Here is an 18,732-nt window from a genome sequence, read left to right as displayed (position 1 = left end):
TTATACTTTATGAAATACTAGCGGCTACACCCCTAGAAGACTCTAGGGGCACTTAAGGTTGGGGATGGAGGAAAAGTCCAACCTCTTCCCAATTTTCATTTTCAGATTTGTAAAGACAACTTCTTTTCTCGTATTCATTCGAATCCGGTGGATAGGAACCGGTTCTTATCCATACGAAAAAACTATGTCTAGCATCGTATTATATCCAGCTGTCTACGAATATATAAATGTACAATTATGAGATTAAAACTAGTTTTTTTTAGCCGAGGTGACGTCACCTCGGCTAAAAAAACTAGTTTTAATCTCATAATTGTACATTCTATATCCGCGGAAAGCCGTTTATAATACGATGCGAGAAATAACTATTCTGGGTGGGGTGGTTATTTTATATTGGGAGGATAGATATCCTTCCCCTAAGTAGTTAAAAACTCTCTGGACCTATAAGAAGCTTCGCTGCAAAGGGAATTATAGCAGTTCATTGGTTAGTGAAAAAAAACCTTACTATTTCATAATAATAGGACTAATTCTGATTATTCTATTATATAAAGTAATAAGCTTTTTTCTGTCTGAAAGATCTCGCTAACTAACAGATATGGTTCTCCTTTACAGCGAAGCCTTTTAAAGGTCCTAAGGTGGTTTTAGGCTATTTTTTGCCCATCCATATCTTTTTGATTATAGAGCCAATAGATGCTAGGGGCGCAGCCACTAGTATTAAATAAAAAAAAATTTCAGAAATTTACGTGAAAGAAATGAATTTTGATCAAGTAAGTTGCAAATTTCATATTCAGAAAATAAATCCTTTAAACATTTTCACGTTTAACTGCTTTTGTATGGAAAAAGTTAAGTAGGTATGTATTTTATGCTTTGTCGAATCTGTGTCAAATTTTGATGCATCTTTTTTTCAATACACATTTATTTTTCTGTACTAGATTCCGTTGGCATAACTAGTTTTTATAAAAAAAATCTTTTATTTAATTTTGCGTTCCCTTACATTAGTAAGGGGGGGGTTTTTAATGCAACCATCTCGTAATCAGTGAGCAAATGGCACTTAGAATTCGAATTTCGATCTGAAATTTTGCATGAGTAATCCTTGATAGGTCTATTTTCCCTAAATCGAACAAAAAGTTGGAAAAGTAACGGCTGGCGGCTGGCAGCTCAGCCGTTTAACCGTTTTTTGCCTATTTTTAGGGCAAATTCATCATTAATTACGTAGGAATCAACTTTTTAAAACATATTTCTGGTTTAATTCATGATAAATGATAACAATAACTATTTTTTTAAATTTTTAGTACCAGCTGCTAAACGGCTAGAACCGGCTGAAAACGGCTGGGAGCCGCCAAGAGTATAAAGGGTAGATAGGGCTTGTGACATGTCTAGGGGTAGGTTTTTATGGGTGCTGAGCTCAAAAATGCTACCAAAAATAGTGACGGCCAATCCATATGGCAGCTGGGTAACAGCTGCGAGCGGCTAAGAGTAGAATGAGTAGATAGGGCTTGTGACGTGTCTAGGGGTAGGTTTTTATAGGTGCTGAGCTCAAAAATGCTAATGAAAATAATGGAGGCCCATCCACATGGCAGCTGGGTAATAGACGCAGCTCAGCTGGGTAACGGCCGCAGCTCAGACGAGATAGGCCAAGAGTAGAATGAGTACATGAAGCATGTGACGTGTCCAGGATTAGGTTTTTATGGGTGCTGAACTCAAAAATGCTTCTAAAAATAGTTTCGGCCAATCCCTATGGCAGTTAAGTAATAGCTGCTGCTCAGCTGCGAGCGGCTGAGAGTAGAATGATTAGATAGGGCTTGTGACGTGTCTAGAGGTTGGTATTTATGGGTGCTGAGCTCAAAAATGGTACCAAAAATAGTGGCAGCCCATCTATATGGCAGCTGGGTAACGGCCGAAGCTCAGCTGGTAGAGGCCAAGAGTAGAATGAGTACATAGGGCATGTGACATGTCTAGGGGTAGGTTTTCATGGGTGCTGAGCTTAAAAATGCTACCAAAAATAGTGGTGCCCCATCCATATGGCAGCTGAGTAACAGCTGCAGCTCAGCTGCGAGTGGCCAAGAGTAGAATGCAGGGTGCCGGAGCCGTATAATTTTGATGCGGCTCCGGCTCCGCGGAGCCGTATTTGAAAATACGGCTCCGGCTCCAGCTCCGGCTCCGGTTCCGGCTCCAGCTCCGGCTCCGGCTCCTACCTTAAAATTAATATATCAATTTTTTTTCATTATTGAATTTGATAAAATAAAATAAATAATATAAAATATTTTGCTTTTATTTGATTAAAGCTATATAAAAGTAGAAGGATGTGTGTCTATTTGTTAAGTAACAATAGTTTTTCAGTTTATTATATGGAAATAGACCGTTGCCAAATTATAATATTACTTTAAAAAATCATTTTTAGCTAGTCCGGAGCCGGAGCCGTTTTTAACGAAAAATACGGCTCCGGATCCGGCTCCGGCTCCACCAAAAATGTTGCTGCTCCCGGCTCCGGCTCCAGAACACTGGTAGAATGAGTAGATAAGGCTTGTGATGTGTCTAGGGGTAGGTTTTCATGGGTGCTGAGCTCAAAAAGGGTACCAAAAATAGTGGCGACCCATCCACATTGCAGGTGGGTAACAGCTGCAGCTCAGCTGCGCGCCACCAAGAGTATAATGAGTAGATAGAGCATGTGACATGTCTCGGGGTAGGTTTTTATGGGTGTTGAGCTCAAATATGCTACTAAAAATAGTGGCGACCAATCCATATATGGCAGCTGAGTAACAGCTACAGCTCAGCTAGGAGCGGCCAAGAGTAGAATGAGTAGATAGGGCTTGTGATGTGTCTTAGGGTAGGTTTTTATGAGTGCTGAGCTCAAAATGCTACCAAAAATAGCAGGGTTTCGGATCCGGATCCGCATATTTTTTAGTCAAAGGATCCGGATCCGCAAAAAAAATGCGGATCCGGATTTTATTTTTATTGTCAAGGATCCGGAACCGGATCCGGTAGGATCCGGATCCGGATCTGCACTGACCAAATTTTGAGGATCCGGATCCGCATACAATCAATGCGGATCCGAAACTCTGAAAAATAGTGGTGACCCATCCATATGGCAGCTGGGTAACAACGGCAGCTCAGCTGGGAGCGGCCGAAAGTAGAATGAGTACATAGGGCTTGTGACGTGTCCAGGGGTAGGTATTTATGAGTCCTGAGCTCAAAAATACTACCAATAATAGTGACGGCTCATCCATATGGCAGCTGGGTAACAGCTACAGCCCACAAGCCCTATCTACTCATTCTACTCTTAGCCTCCCCCAGCTGAGCTGCAGCCGTTACCCAGCTGCCATATGGATGGGTCGCCACTATTTTTGGGAGCATACCCATAAAAACTTACCCCAAGACACGTCACGCCCTATGTACTCATTTTACTCTTGGCCGCTCCCATCTGAGCTGCAGCTGTTGCTCAGATGCCATGTAGATTAGCCGCCACTATTTTTGGTACCATTTTTGAGCTCAGCACCCATTAAAACCTACCCCTAGACACGTCATAAGCCCTATCTACTCATTCTACTCTTGGCCTCTCACAGCTGAGCTGCGGCCGTTACCCAGCTGCCATATGGATGGACCGCCACTATTTTTGGTACCATTTTTGAGCTCAGCACCCATAAAAACCTACCCCTAGACACCTCACAAGCCCTATCTGCTCATTCTACTCTTGGCCGCTCGCAGCTAAGCAGCAGCAGCTATTACTCAACTGCCACATGGATTGGCCATCACTATTTTTGGTAGTATTTTTGAGCTCAGCACCCATAAAAACCTAACCCTGGACATGTCACATGCCCTATGTACTCATTCTATTCTTGGCCTCTCCCAGCTGAGCTGCCGCCGTTACCCAGCTGCCACATGGATGGGCCGCCACTATTTTTGGTAGCATTTTTGAGCTCAGCACCCATAAAAACCTACCCCTAGACACGTCACAAGCCCTATCTACTCATTCTACTCTTGGCCGCTCGCAGCTGAGCTGCAGCTGTTACCCAGCTGCCATATGGATTGGCCGTCACTATTTTTAGTAGTATTTTTGAGCTCAGCACCCATAAAAACCTACCCCTAGACATGTCACAAGCCCTATCTACTCTTCATACTCTTGGCAGCTCCCAGCCGTTTTCAGCCGGTTCTAGCCGTTTAGCAGCTGTTACTAAAAATTTAAAAAATGGTTATTGCTATCATTTAATATGAATTAAACCAAAACTATGTTTTAAAAAGTTGATTCCTACGTAAATAATGATGAATTTGCCCTAAAAATAGGCAAAAAACGGCTAAACGGCTGAGCTGCAGCCGCCAGCCGTTATTTTTCCAACTTTTTGTTCGATTTAGGGAAAATAGACCTACCAAGGATTACCCATGCAAAATTTCAGCTCGAAATTCGAATTCTAAGTGCCATTTGCTCACTGATTACGAGATGGTTGCATTAAAAACCCCCCCCTTAATTAAAAGTGCTTAAAAAGAAATAAAAAATATTTTCCAGCATGGCTGCGAAACAGATTAATATCCGCTGGATTAGAACCGGTTCTCAGCTAAATCATGTATTGCATCGCATTACAGACATTAAAAATATTTAAAAATCAAAAATGGCTTTAATCTTTAAAATTTTAATATATGCGGAAAGCTGTCTGTAATAAGATGCAACAAATAAATATTATTCTAAATAAGATTTTTTACAAAAAATATTTTGTTAATTTCGCTATTAGGAGCCGGTTTAAAAAAAATACATTGGTAATTTTGCTACTAGAGTCTATTCAATGATTTTTTTTCCTTTTTAAGAACACACCATTGTATTAATTTTATTAATTAATCCTCAAATGTCCTATCCATCTTTCCTGGGTTATTTAGATATGTAATTGAATCAATGATGGCTCATTGCAATATTCAGACAGATCTTGTGCAAATTTATGGCACGGAAAAGAATGTGTAACCCTAAAATAAAACTTTTTGTTTCAATTTTATGTCTTTTTGAAAAAAGGCGTCTAGTATTAGTTTCTTTTATCTATTCAAAACTTTTTTTTAATGCTCTTTTCATTTTTATGGCCTTTGGGAACCCAAAAATTTCAAAAAGGCATCCGCTACCTACCTATCATGAAATCTATTCCTGGTTTAATAGGTCACAAAATTATTAAGAAAAAAATGTCCATCTATATGAAGCTCTACTTGCAATTTTTATTAGATTTTTAGGGTATTTTTTAAGATATAAAACACTTAGTATTTGGGTAGAAAATTTGTTTTAAAAATTGTGAGGTGCCCTTTCCCTGATGATTTATCCTTGTCTTTTTCTAACATGAAAGCATTCTTAAAATAAAACATTTTTAAGCTAATTTTAGGTATTTTCAGCTAGTGCAAAATTTGCAGATTTTTTGTTAGTTGTATGTACATGAGCTACTCTATATATATTTTGTTTGCTTCAATCTAGCTGATTGAATTGTGTAATATTCAGTGATAAGTTTCATCCTTCATTTATGGCTGCTTGTTAGAATAACACTTTTCCTCGTATTCATTTGAAACCGATCAATATTTGGTAAAATAGGACCGGTTTTCATGCATACGAAAAAATAATGTCTAGCATCGTGATATATTCATTTTTCTTAGACTATAGAAATGTACATTTCGAGGTAAAAAAAATGGCTTGGATGGAAAGCTGCATTATAAACATTTTTAAAATGAAACCTTAACTTATTTTTACTTTAATTCTAGTTTAGCTGCCCTAGTAACGAAAATAACCTGTTCTTGTTTGAATGTTTGAACAGAAAGTGGAACAGTTAGATAATATATATTTTAGCAGTCGATACAATAGCAATAAATATACTTTCTAGTAGAAAGGAATAGTTATTAAAGCTCTTTCAAGGAAAATAATTTTATGAATAGCGAAGCCATAAGAAGCCGACTACAATTTTAATCATTTAATATACATATCCATATAAGGGACAAGGCAATAGCAGAGAACTTTTTGTACACCCCCAATGATAAACAAAACTAACCCTCTTTGGATTAAGTTATTGTTTGAATGAACACTAGTTTCTGTTTACAACCGATCTATCCCACTATTTTTGTTTTTACCTTTTTCTTTATCCGTGTATAAAATACTTAGACTGAATAAGAATGTATAAAAGTACCTAGAATGTATTCTACATGTACATATAAATGTTTTGTCTTTGCACAATATTTCAAGGATATCAGGGTAAAATTGCTGTTATTGTTATCGAGTTCTTACTATATTCAAAGAAACTGTTAGTTTCAGCTTTAAAATGTTTTTAATAAGTTGTAATCAGTTTTTGTAATCACGGAAAATTTCTATGATATGATAGTTTTTTTCAGTATGAAATTCAGTGTAAATTAAACTATTTTAAAGCCAAAACGATAAATAGAAAAAAAATACTTCAGACTGACTCTTTACTTAAAAATCTTTTTAAAAAAACGGACATAGTGAATTATAGAGTAGCGTCGCTAATAAAAAGTAATATTTTTATATGTTAAAATCTTTCGTGTGTTGTGTTATCTTTTTTTGATTGATTAGAAGTCTACTTTTGCATTTTATTTAATTTTTTTTTCAAAATTTCTGAAATAAATATCTACTTAAATTTATAATTAATGTTTTAGAATAGTACTCAGTATTGAAAGAAGCGCAGCAATTATGCAATTTTCCTTCAGTTAGTCAGTCACTCATTTGCTTATTAAGCATGGATTAAAGAAATTTTACACTCAAATGGCTTACTCAAAGGAAAAAAATATGATTCTAAGCTAACAAAGCAATTCATTAGCTGCGATATATTTAAATTAAATTTTTCCTATTATGATATTTAAAGAACTGCTGCAGTTAATTGCTAATCTAGCATAAAATGATACACTAACAATATAATTTAATTTTTATGTTCTATTTTAATCTACATTAAATGCATCTTTTTTCAGGGATAGGGTATTCTAAGATAAATTATAAGGGGGGGGGGGGGGGGGGGAATGAAACCATCTCGTAATCAGTGAGATAATGGCACTAAGAATTCGAATTTCCATCTGAAATTTTGCATGAATAATCCTTGGTAGGTCTATTTTCCTTAAATCGAACAAAAAGTTTGAAAAGGAACTTTAAAATATGAATAGAGAATAATTTTTCCTATAGCAATAGTTATAACCAAACTAACAAGCACAATGATAGTTAAATTTACGAAGGTAAATTTTATAAACGGCTACAAAATTTAAGTATTTTTTTTTTAATATTAGTTGCCTAGCACCTAGATTCTAGGGGAATGCGAAGGAGGCTAGGAAAATAGTCTAAAACCATACAATTTGTACAGATAATTTTGACTTCCGGTTTCCGAGATCTTTAGCTTGAGGCAAAAAAACTTTATTAATTAACATTATAGATTATAAAAAAAAATAGGAACATCTTCTCTACAAATTAATATCTAAAATATGCAATCATGATTCTTATTTATTAGTACTTTTAATAATTGAGGATATGACCCCTTAAATAAATATTTTGCCTAAGTTGACCCCTGTAGGCTGTAGCGCACTTACACTAGGTTCTAGTAACATATTTTTATGTCTTGCAACAGTACAGTTTCTAGCTTGTTAGGCGTAAAATCTTATTGTAATTTAAGGCCATAGATACAAAACTAGAACCCATTTTTAGTTTACTTTCGCATGCATATTTAACATTGTTGTCCCCCCACCCTCCTATTTTCCCTTTAACAAGTCCACTTCTAGCATTACCCAGGTATATGAAGGGATAAGACAATGAATGATAAATTTATGTATTTTTCCAATATATATATACAAAATTAACCCTTCTGTAGATTACAATTAGTGGTTGAAACGTTTGGATACTAAATTCAATGAACCAACCAATCAATGTTTTATAAAACTCTATAAGCCAACTAATAAGAAAACGTTTTTATAAAACTTTGGGGACTAGTGTAATAAACAGCCCATTGTCTCCATCCTTCCTGAAAAATTACCCCTTTTTTCTCACCCTTTTTAATTTATTCCCTAATTTTTGTCTTGCTATGCAATATGTATCTGTTCCCTTTTAATGAGAATTTTTCAGGGATTTCAAGGAAATTAAATGGAACGAATTTAATCATAAATCCAAAAAACCTACAAAAATTATTAGTTTGATAATTATTAAATTTGCAAGATGCTTCTTTCATTCTTTGAAATATTTTATTTTTTGATATTACATCTCGTTAATGAAATTACAAGTTTGAAATTGAATAGCCTATTCTGTTATTCTGATTTGATTATTTATATTAAGATTGTTCTAAAAATTTATTTTAATACTGATATGATTATTATATTTGAAAATAAATAAATACTTTAAGGGTTTATTTTTAATGCAACCATCTCGTAATCAATGTATAAATGGCACTAAGAATTCAAATTTCGATCTGGAATTTTGCATGAGTATTTTCCCTAAATCGAACAAAAAGTTGGAAAAGTAAAGGCTGACGGCACAGACGTTTAGCCATTCTTAGTCTATTTTCAAGGCAAATCATCACGAAACCTATCTCCACATAATACTCTTTGCTGCTCCAAAACGTTTTCAAACAGTTATAGCCGGTAGTTGCTGGTACTACTAAAAATGTTTTTTTTGTATCATTTCACATGATTTAAATTTATTATATGTTTCAAAAAGTTGATTCCTACGTAATTTATGACAGATTTGCCCTAAAAATAGCCAAAAAACTTTTTTCAACTTTTTGTTCGATTTGTTCAAGGATTAATCATGCAAAATTTCAGATCGAAATTCGAACTCTAAGTGCCATTTATACATTGATTACGAGATGGTTGCATTAACCCCCCCCCCCCCTAATTGACACAAACACTCATATCCCCGTAAGTCCCTGACAAAAGCGTGCTTATAAGTATTTCCTTTCGCAATACTAGACTAATTAAAATTAAAATAAAGTTGCACACATTTTTAAACGGATCAATAGGTCAATAACGGTAAAATCGATAAACAACCCCTTTTTTATCACTAATATTTACAAGTTATTAACAGTAGGATTTTCTAGAAAAAAGATTAAAGTTGTAAGTAAATATTTGGAAGAAAATATGTGTAGATTTATTAAATTCCTTTCATATCTACCCCTCTAAAAATAATTTTTAATATCTCTACAAACGTAGCATGATTAAAATCTTTATTGGTCTCTTTGCAACCCTCTCACTCTATACAAAACATTTAAAAAAAATATTTGGCCAAACAAATGAGTTCTTTTTTAGCAAATAAATCTCGGTTCAATACCTAGTGAATTTTTAAGCTTGTGTTTAAATATTGTAGTTTATAAAAAGAACAGCTTCTCGTCTCTATAGTTAATGTCTGTCCGTTTGTAAGTCTTTTATTTCTTTAATAACGTAGAATTTAAATTATTTTAAACTACCTATTACCTCTAATTTAAAAAAAAACTTAGTTTCATCTGTTCAGTTTCAATATTAGATACGTTGTCATCCTTGTTAAATTTTAATGTTTTAATTTTTACATCTAAAAATAGTGTTTAGTTTTCTGGGAAAATTTTAGTATCTAAAATTATGTAAACAAATCTTTTTGTGGTATAATATGAAGTTTTTATATTTAAACAATCAATATTCAGCGAATCTTCTCAATAGATATTTTTAGTCACGTTAACGTTTGTCTATAATTGATATATGTAAAGCCTCTTATTTAACAGCATTAGATAGTTTTCTTCGGTATGTAAAGTTAGTTTACATAAAGTTGATCTAAAGTTTTAATAAAATTCAATGTTTGTTGTTCTACAACTTAATTCAATTTTATGTGAAATTTACTGTTATGGGAATTTTATTGATTTATTAAATCTTTATGATCTGTAAAACCGAAGTATTTAGCCGAGAGGGTACAATGGGTCTGTTTATTACACTAGTCCTCAAAGTTTTATAACGTTACCTTATTCCTTGGCTTTGCAACTTAGGAACTGTAGTGAATCTTGATTGGTTGGTTCATCAAGTTGAGTTTTCAAACGTTTCAACCGTTAATTTTAATCTATAGATGGGGTAATTTTGTGTATCATCATTAGGGTTGTACATCAATTAATCAGCCATTGCCTTATCCCTTTAGATCCCTGAGAATTTAGTAAATTAGCTTTGATTGCTTAGCGTTAACATATACTTAAATTTTCCTGGTATTAAGTTACTTTTCTGTTTTGTCACATCATGTCAGGGATCTTGGGGATAAGATAATGCATGTGCAATAAATTTATTTTCATCCCTAATGATAAACAAAATCATCCTTTCTTTACATTAGTATTATTAGTTGAAAATTTTGGCCACTAATGGAATGGAACTAACAAATCACCATAAAATTAAAGTACCCAAAGTTTTTGAGACTACGATAATATTTTAGACTTTGGGTACCAGTATAATTAACAGTTCAAAAAAAACTCTCTCCGATAATTCTTATTTTATTTGTTATTGCTGAGAAATATCATTTAAGTCTGGAAGTAGGCGACAAAGGACTCATTACATTGGTACTCAAAGTTTTATACAATTATCTTCTTAATAAGCTCTAAATTGTTTTGTACTTTTCTCGAATATGATATGAATACTGGTAGTATGAAACTCGTTAACCAACAAATTTAGTTCCATATTGTACCCCTATAAAGCAACTGCCATGCAAAATCTCAGACCTGTAACTCTTTTTTTAGTTGAGTTCCTTTGTTGACTTTTAGTTTTGGTTTCAATAAGTGTCTCTTTCGCCTCCCCCCTTTTACATTAAAGGAGGCTAAAAAGATAGATAAATCATATAAGATAAGTACTTTATTTTATTACCAATATATTGTTACACAGCTTAAAAGTAGATTATCCTATTTAATCTTATTCATTTTGACCTTTATATGAGAATAGGAAAGATTCAAAGTTCCATTTGTTATAGATTTATAATTCGACTTTAGACTGATAAAATGATATGTTTAAAGCTAAATGATTATTATTTTATAAAATTATCGTTAAAAGATTTTTAGATAATTTATTAGTTTTTAAATATTTTAGTTTATAAATCTTAAAATTGTTTTAATATGATGGGAATTTTAAAATTAACAATAAACATGGAGATTCCCTTAAAGTTGTCTAAAGCCTAATTCATAATTAATGAGCTTTCTAAGCCTCACTCTTCTCGGAGTGAAGGATGTGCTTTTAAAACAACCAACAGAAGAATTTATTTTCTCTACTTTTCTGGTAAATTTATGACATGGCTGAAAACCTGTTAAATGCCTATATAAAGCTTCCCTTGGTAATGAAAAGTCCAGCCTTGAAGTTTTTATCTTTTTTGAATAAACACTAATCTGCCTGGATTTTCTACCTTAAGGGATGATTTAAACCAGACCCGAACCTTTTGATTGAAGATCATATTTTAGTTACACCTAGCAAAATCTTATAATATCAAAATATTCTTAAAATTTGATTTTCCTCAAGCTAAAAATGTTTTACATTTAGAATATTTATTTTATTAAATGAAACAATATATACAAAGTCAATAAAGTTATGACTATTGTTTTGTATGGTAGATTAAATTAGTACATTTTAAATTAATATATCGCATTGTATCAACAAATTTCTGTTGATAGTAAAATGTAAATTCATAAAACCTCATATTTTTTGGATTCGAAGGGCTGAGTACTTGGGTCAACAAATTATGGATTTATTTTATTTTTCGAGTTAAATTTTTCCAAAATACATCACGATAATACAAGTTTTCAGCAGCATTGCTCAGAACTGGTTTTAATCCGGCGTAAAATAATCTAGTTCTATGCCATACTGGTAAATGTAATATTAACCTTTACATTTGCTTCATATGTTCTTTCATGTTTTAATTCAAAAAGTTCGGTCTTCAAAAGCAACCTTTACGATGGATAAATCTCCCAGTCACATATACAATATAACATCCTCCCTTTTTTAAACTTTCTCATTATTGTGTCCTTTCAAATAATCCAATTCATTCCATAGTATATTACATTTTGTTCAATTATTCATTTAGAATTTTGGTCGATAGTGAAAGATTTTGAAAATCTGTGCTTTCCTAAGACTAAGAGGTTGAAAAAACTAGTGAAATAAAACTTATTCATAAAATTTGTTGAAGGTGTATCTGTTATAAAACTTCGGATTTAACGTTCATCTATGAAATATTGTTTATGTATGAAACTTATCAAATTATGCTTTTATAATTTAATTTTTAATCATTTTTGCAATGTCCTCTTTATTGCATCGTCCTTTTATAAAACATGCTTTAAGTTTTATAGTGATACCAAAAGTATTTAATATTTTGTTTTCGTTTCAGGTATTTAAGAAGAGAATGGCCGTCTTTCCAGTGTCTTCAAACTATAATTCATCAAGATATTAAAGATAGTATTAAGTTTGTTTTTTGCACAAATTACCAAATTAAGCAACTTTGTGAAATCAAATGTTTATAAGTTTGAAAGATGGAAATATTAGATTTTCCAATATGGTTTTTGTTAAAATAAGAATAATAAAATCCGAACTTTTTTTGGAAGCCGGGGCTGTTTTTATAAGCTAACAAAACAAGTTTTAATCTTATAATTTTTCATTTTAAAGTCTGCGGATACTATACTATCTAATACGATACGAAAATAACTATCTAAGGGTTTTAGAGGGGTTAGAACATTTGAATGTCTTGAAAGATTCAAATAGATTTGGTCTTTGATTATTTCTGTAAAATATCATCGTTGCTTTTATTTAGAATAATATATTTTTAGTATGGCTTTGAAACCGATAAATATCCGCTGGATTAAAATTGGTTCTCAGCCATACTGAAAAATCCTGTAAAGACAATTTCCCAAGGTCATTTAAAGTAAAGATTATAAAATTTATAAGTTTCGTCCGCCCGGGCTATCGGCCCCTCAGTTCCAGCAAAAATGGTTTTATTTTTAGTTATTTTATTTTAATATCTGCAGAAAGCTGTCTATAATACGATGCGATTAGTAACTATTTCTGTCCTCACAGCTGTTTGAAAATCTTTATTGTTATCCCTAATTTTTGAAGCTTTTTATTCACAATTAGTCAATTCAATGTCAGTCAATTGTCAACTTCTGTTCTCTTCTGTTTTACTTTAAACAATTTTCTTTATTTCAGTTGCTCAGCATAATTCTAAGTGATTTGCACATAAAAAAACACTTTTTGATTTTATAAAAATACTTTTTTTTTGCAATTTCTATTGATATAATTAACCCTTATTTATTTTTCTTATAATTAAATTGAACAATGGTTTATCTTTCAATGGTCTATTCTCTCTAAATCCTTAATAGATATTTCTCGCATTATATTATAAACAGTTTCCGCGGATATAAACTGGTTTTAATTTTATGAATGTACATTTTTATAATCTATTAATTATATGATGCTAGACACTGTTTTTTTTATATTGATAAGATCCGGTTCTTATCCGCCGGTTTCGAATGAATGTTTTTAAAACAACTTTGGTCCTAATTTTATTGTTGAAGGCGAATAATGTTTTTAATTTCATCTTACCATATAGTATCTATGTTATAATATACTTCATAATACTGTCTGGTAAAGATGTAATTAGAGCATTCAGAACTACGCTCCAACTATGGTTTTATTTTGTTCTTGTTGTATATTTGTTTTACTTTTCAGTATTTTATTAGTTTGTCTTATTTAATTGTTTTTTAGTTTAGTATCTTAATGATCGCAAAAACATCTTTAAATTTTTTTAAAATCAAATATTTCTTTTTGTGGAAATTTCATATATGCCTTGTGTAATTCTTTATAATAGCCCTTTTCTAAAATCAATTTTAAAGTTCTTTAAAATAAATTAATGTGAAATGTTTTTATGAAGCGGACAATTAATCATTTCTCGATGCATTCATTTTAATTTCTATACAGTCAGACTTTCAATTATATAACATAAGTGTTTTGAAATTATTAGGACTTTAATATTTATTAAATTGTATTTTAAATTTAAGAGGATTCATTGCTATTATCTAGAGGAAGGGAGGGGATATTTTCTATAAATTTTTATGGTACTCAAAGTTTAATGATAATGATACCTTTATGTGGCTTAATACTTTGAGAACTATTTACTTATATTGGAGCTTGTTAAGTTTAAATTAGCAGTATCAAACCTTTTCTACCGGTGATTTTTAATTGCAGGAGTTTTATTTTTGCCTAAAATGTTTTTATCTTATACTGGCTTATCCCTAATTAAACATTAAATTTTAAGGTCTTTTTATTAAATAAGCTTAATTCGATTAATACCTTTAATGAAACTGCCTTTATTAATTTTTTTTAAACTAGTTATATTAATGTATTATATTTGAATTTCTTTTATTTAAATCTGTTTAAATCTAAAATGTTAGTTTAATAATGGGCAGAATGTAGACTTTTAAGCAATTTAATTTTATCCATATTTCAAGTGTTTTAACATTGTAGTAAAACTTTTTCACGAAGGGTAAGGGCGCTTTCAATTTAATATATTTTTAACTTTATTTTCCTCAAAATTAATAGTTTAAGGCAAAGTTTTTAGCAGTTTTATAGTCTTTTCATGCTAAATCTTTCATTATAAATATTTGCAGCTTTACAAAAACTTTTTTTTCTTTCAGTATCAATCTTTGACATCTGCATATTTTGTTGCTTAAAAAATAAACAATCTCTTCAATGTTATCAAGATCTACTCCCCTTGCATCTTCCTTCCCCCCATTTTCACATGTCCTTTATCACTACAATCTTTCTCACTCCTTTATCAAGATTCACAACCCCCCCCCCTCCCCCCCTTTTTCCCAATAATTTAAAAATAATGAATTATTGATAGGGACATATTTTGATCATTATTCCCCTGTAAAAATCTCCCTTTCCCCAGTTTTGGGTTTATATCCCCCCCCCCCTCCCCATAACATGTGATAAGAAAATATTTCTTAGTAAGCTGAGGGAATTAATTGCATCAGTGACTTAAATAGTTTCATATATGCAACATTATATAATTTAGTGTTTATTAATAATCTATTAAAGCCATGCAATTTTTGTCTAATTATCTTTAATTTGTACTATTTTCTTAAAGACTTGTATTTATTATTTACTCAATGTGATTAGAATTGTTTTCTCTTTCATAATTTACTTTTTTTTCACAATGACTTTTTGATACCTATGCAGTATTTAAATGTTTTGTGTTTAGTAAATTTACATACCAACATTATGTCTTAAGAATAAGCTTTACAAATATCAAAATGCTATTAAGTTAAAAATTTAAAAAAAATTATTTTGTTACTATTTGTTATTTGTTATTGCATTTTCAGTATTTAGTAATTAGATATTATTTTTTTATACAATTTTCTATACGAAATGTTTAAGGTTTTAGTTGCTATTTATTTCTGCAAAATTATTTTATAAAATTATCTGGGAATAATGCATTTTGTAGCTTTATTTTCTTAACTTTGATATTAATATTTATTGATTTTAACCTAGCCTTAGATATTGATAATCTATTTGTATTATGTCCTATTATTTTATAACCAGTAATGTTAATACATAAAATTTAGTGATAAAGTGAGAAGAAATACTCTAAGCTTTGGATTCGGAATGCTTTTTCGTTTTTACTGGCAGTACTTATTCTATTATATTGTAATAATACTGTACGGTAAAAATGTAGAATTGTTCCTACAGCACAGCTGCGTAAATAGAGAAGGTTTATAGAGTAGCTTCCTTCATATTTCTGATTTTATTACTTCTGGAATGCCTTGTATAGGTTTAATAATGGTATGTAGTTGAATGTATTATCAATGTTTTGTAAGTTGTGTTTATGCAATTTATTTATTTTTAATTTTGATTGTTTCTTCTATTAAAGAATTGATAATTCATTAAATTGTCTTCTAAGAAAAATATGTTAATATTTGAATCTATAAATTGTTTATTTTTGTGTAAGCGATGACATGATCTACATAAATATATATGAACTATGTCTATTGTTGATAAATTTGATACAAGAAAATAAATTTATTTAAAAAATAAACTAGTTTTTCTTGATTTTCAAGCATATGTGTGTTTAATTTTGATATTGAGAGGCATTTTATTTAATAACTTATGTTTGATATAAAAACATGTGTTGTAGAATTTTAAAATTTGCATGCATTATTTGGCGCATTTTTATTACTTAAACGGATTTTTAATTGAAATTCTTTGGATTTTGTTATCGTTGGTTGGTTACTTTATAATTTATGTTCATAATGTCCTACCTTTTCAAGATTTGATGCATAGCAAATGTGATGGTATTGGTTCGGTTTGAAATAGTTATTTAATTTTAATTCAGTGGATTTATTAATCCTTAAATTAAGGTAAAATAGCCTAAACCCATTCCGGCTGCTTCCTATAATTCGTTTCGGTGATTAATAAATTATTAACAGATATTAAAGAAGTCTTCATATCATTTGGTTTGAGAACAAATTTGAAAACTTCTTTTCAGTAGTAAAGCTTCTTTTTAAAAGAAGCTTTACTATAATTAGGGTCAGTCCGTCCGTCCGTAACTGATAGCTTTTTTCGTTAATTTAAGCATTTTAAAATTTCAAATTTTGCATGGTGATTCCTTTAGTAGTTAGGTACGATTTAGAAAGCGTAGCAACTCTGTAATCATTACCAAAATATCCCTACGTCCATTTTAAACATGTTGATTTTTTTTTCTTTTTAACAACAAATTTTTATGTGATCTAATCATCCAATTGATTTTTGGTATATTGATTCCTGAGACAACAATGTCGGCTTATACCAATAATGAAAATAATTAGAGAAAAAATCACGAAACCTATATATGATTTTCAGCTGTCGTTGGGGGGCAACACATCGTAAAATTGACGACCTCTCCATTTGCCCCCCAAATATTATTTTAGATTTATTTTACTTGTTGGTTATACCTTATACCTGCAACAAAGTATAATGTTATAAGCGAAGCAACTCTATAATCAAGTCCTATAAATGTAAGTATGTCCATAACTATTATCCTGTATCAAGCAGTATTTCATCAAATTTGTTTACAATTTTGCTTCGACTCTTATATATTTTTATTCTGATTATTCAGTTCTAACACTATATAAGTGTTAATGTCCGTTTGTCTTACCGTTTCAGTGCTTCGCTTTTATGGATGTTGTCATCCTTGTTAATTCACTTTGTATGACTGTTCGTTTTGATCTGAGGAAACTGTATTAACTTCTGTTTCTTAAGTTGTTCAACGATCATTAGTTAGCATATTTAATTGTTAAATTTCATGGTATTAGATTGGTTTAAAGCATCTTTGTCAGTTTTTTCGTTTACTTATTTCATATACTTTTGGTGTTTTTCCGGTCGTTTTAATGGATTTTTGATATAGATTTTAGTGAAAGTAGATAAAATTTTGATTTTCTCCTCTGCTATAAAAGAAAGTTGATTTTTAGGTGTGAAGATATCCTTTTCCAATGTGCATCCAGTATCAGCTTTATACCAACAACTGAATTAAAAACAAACAAAAAAAAAAACAAGGATGACAACAGCCAAAAAGCGAATCTATAAAATCCGATGGACTAACTATTAATAACGAATATGTATGAATTTAGTGTAAATACAGGATATAGTAAAAGGACATGATAAAAGTTTTTTAAATGATCATATATGCCCCTCTTATATTATTGTACCTTGTAAGAATCCTTGTTCTAGGGTCAGATGAATAGGATAATAATATACAAATAAATTGTTGTCAATAAAGTTAAAAATCAGCATGTTTTAAATGAACGTACAGACTTTCTGGTAACTATTTCAGAGTTGCTTCGCCTTCTAAATAGTACCTAACTGTTAAAGGAATCTCCATGCAAAGTTTGAAATCCGTAGGATATTGTAACATGTCTAAATTAACGAAAAAAGCTATTTTCGGACGATCCGACCCAAATGATAGAAAAGCTACGTTTTTAAAAATATTCTTAAAGGTTTCGTGATTTTGGAGGGATATGTTTTGTAGTAATGACTACCTATTTATCTAACCCCCAAATATAATTTTAGATTTGGTTCGCTTGTTGGCTATAACTCATTCCTGATCAAGTAAACAACTTACTTAGCTTATCAGTCCGTTGGTTATACAACAAACTACATTAACATGAAGATTTTGCGATTTTCTCAAGTGCCTTATATTTTTTTTTATGTCCCTCTACCACTTACCCTGGTAGTTCACCTTCGGAAATACTGAATTAGTATGGCTAAGCTATGGATTTTATCCAGAGTTTAGACAAACTAATATAATTTTTTTTAAAGCTAAGCACTGAAATGGTAGGACAAACAATAGTTAATACTTAAAACTTGATTGTCAGAACTAATTCCTGAAAAAGTAGAATATAAACATAAAAGTTTAAACAAATTATTATGACATAAAAAAGTAGTTGCTTAATAAATCAGCATGTTGGACGTACGGACTTTTAAGTAACAATTAAAGAGTTGCTGCGCTTTTAAAATTGTACCTAATTGTTATAGGAATCCTCTTGCAAAGTTTAAAATCGATAAGACAATTCTAGAAAACACTCACTTTTTTATAACAAAGACGATAACATCCAAAAAAGTGAAGCTCTAAACTAAGTAGGACAAACGAACATTAACAGTTAAAGATTGTCAGAACAATATTGTAAAAAAATGTTAATATATAAGTCTCAACTAATTATTATGTATAATTGCTTAAATAAGTATATTGTTTAAACTTTAAGGACATACTTAATCTTAGACATGCTT

The 18,732-nt window shown here is 31.1% G+C and overlaps 1 long non-coding RNA gene across 1 annotated transcript in view; it reads left to right on the top strand.

Moving 5' to 3' along the window:
- LOC145306597 (uncharacterized) overlaps window positions 1–13,155 on the top strand; it is a 28,991-nt gene extending 15,836 nt beyond the window's left edge. The window contains exon 3 of the long non-coding RNA XR_013875072.1: window positions 12,305–13,155. This is a non-coding gene — a long non-coding RNA (uncharacterized LOC145306597). The remainder of the gene's footprint in view (window positions 1–12,304) is intronic.
- Window positions 13,156–18,732: the final 5,577 nt, after the last annotated feature.

Source organism: Acartia tonsa, chromosome 14 (assembly GCF_053477335.1).
Source record: "Acartia tonsa isolate MP-2025a chromosome 14, ASM5347733v1, whole genome shotgun sequence".
NCBI classification, from domain to species: Eukaryota; Metazoa; Arthropoda; class Copepoda; order Calanoida; family Acartiidae; genus Acartia; species Acartia tonsa.
Note: the sequence above shows the minus strand (reverse complement) of the source record. Positions and strands in the feature narration are given on the sequence as shown.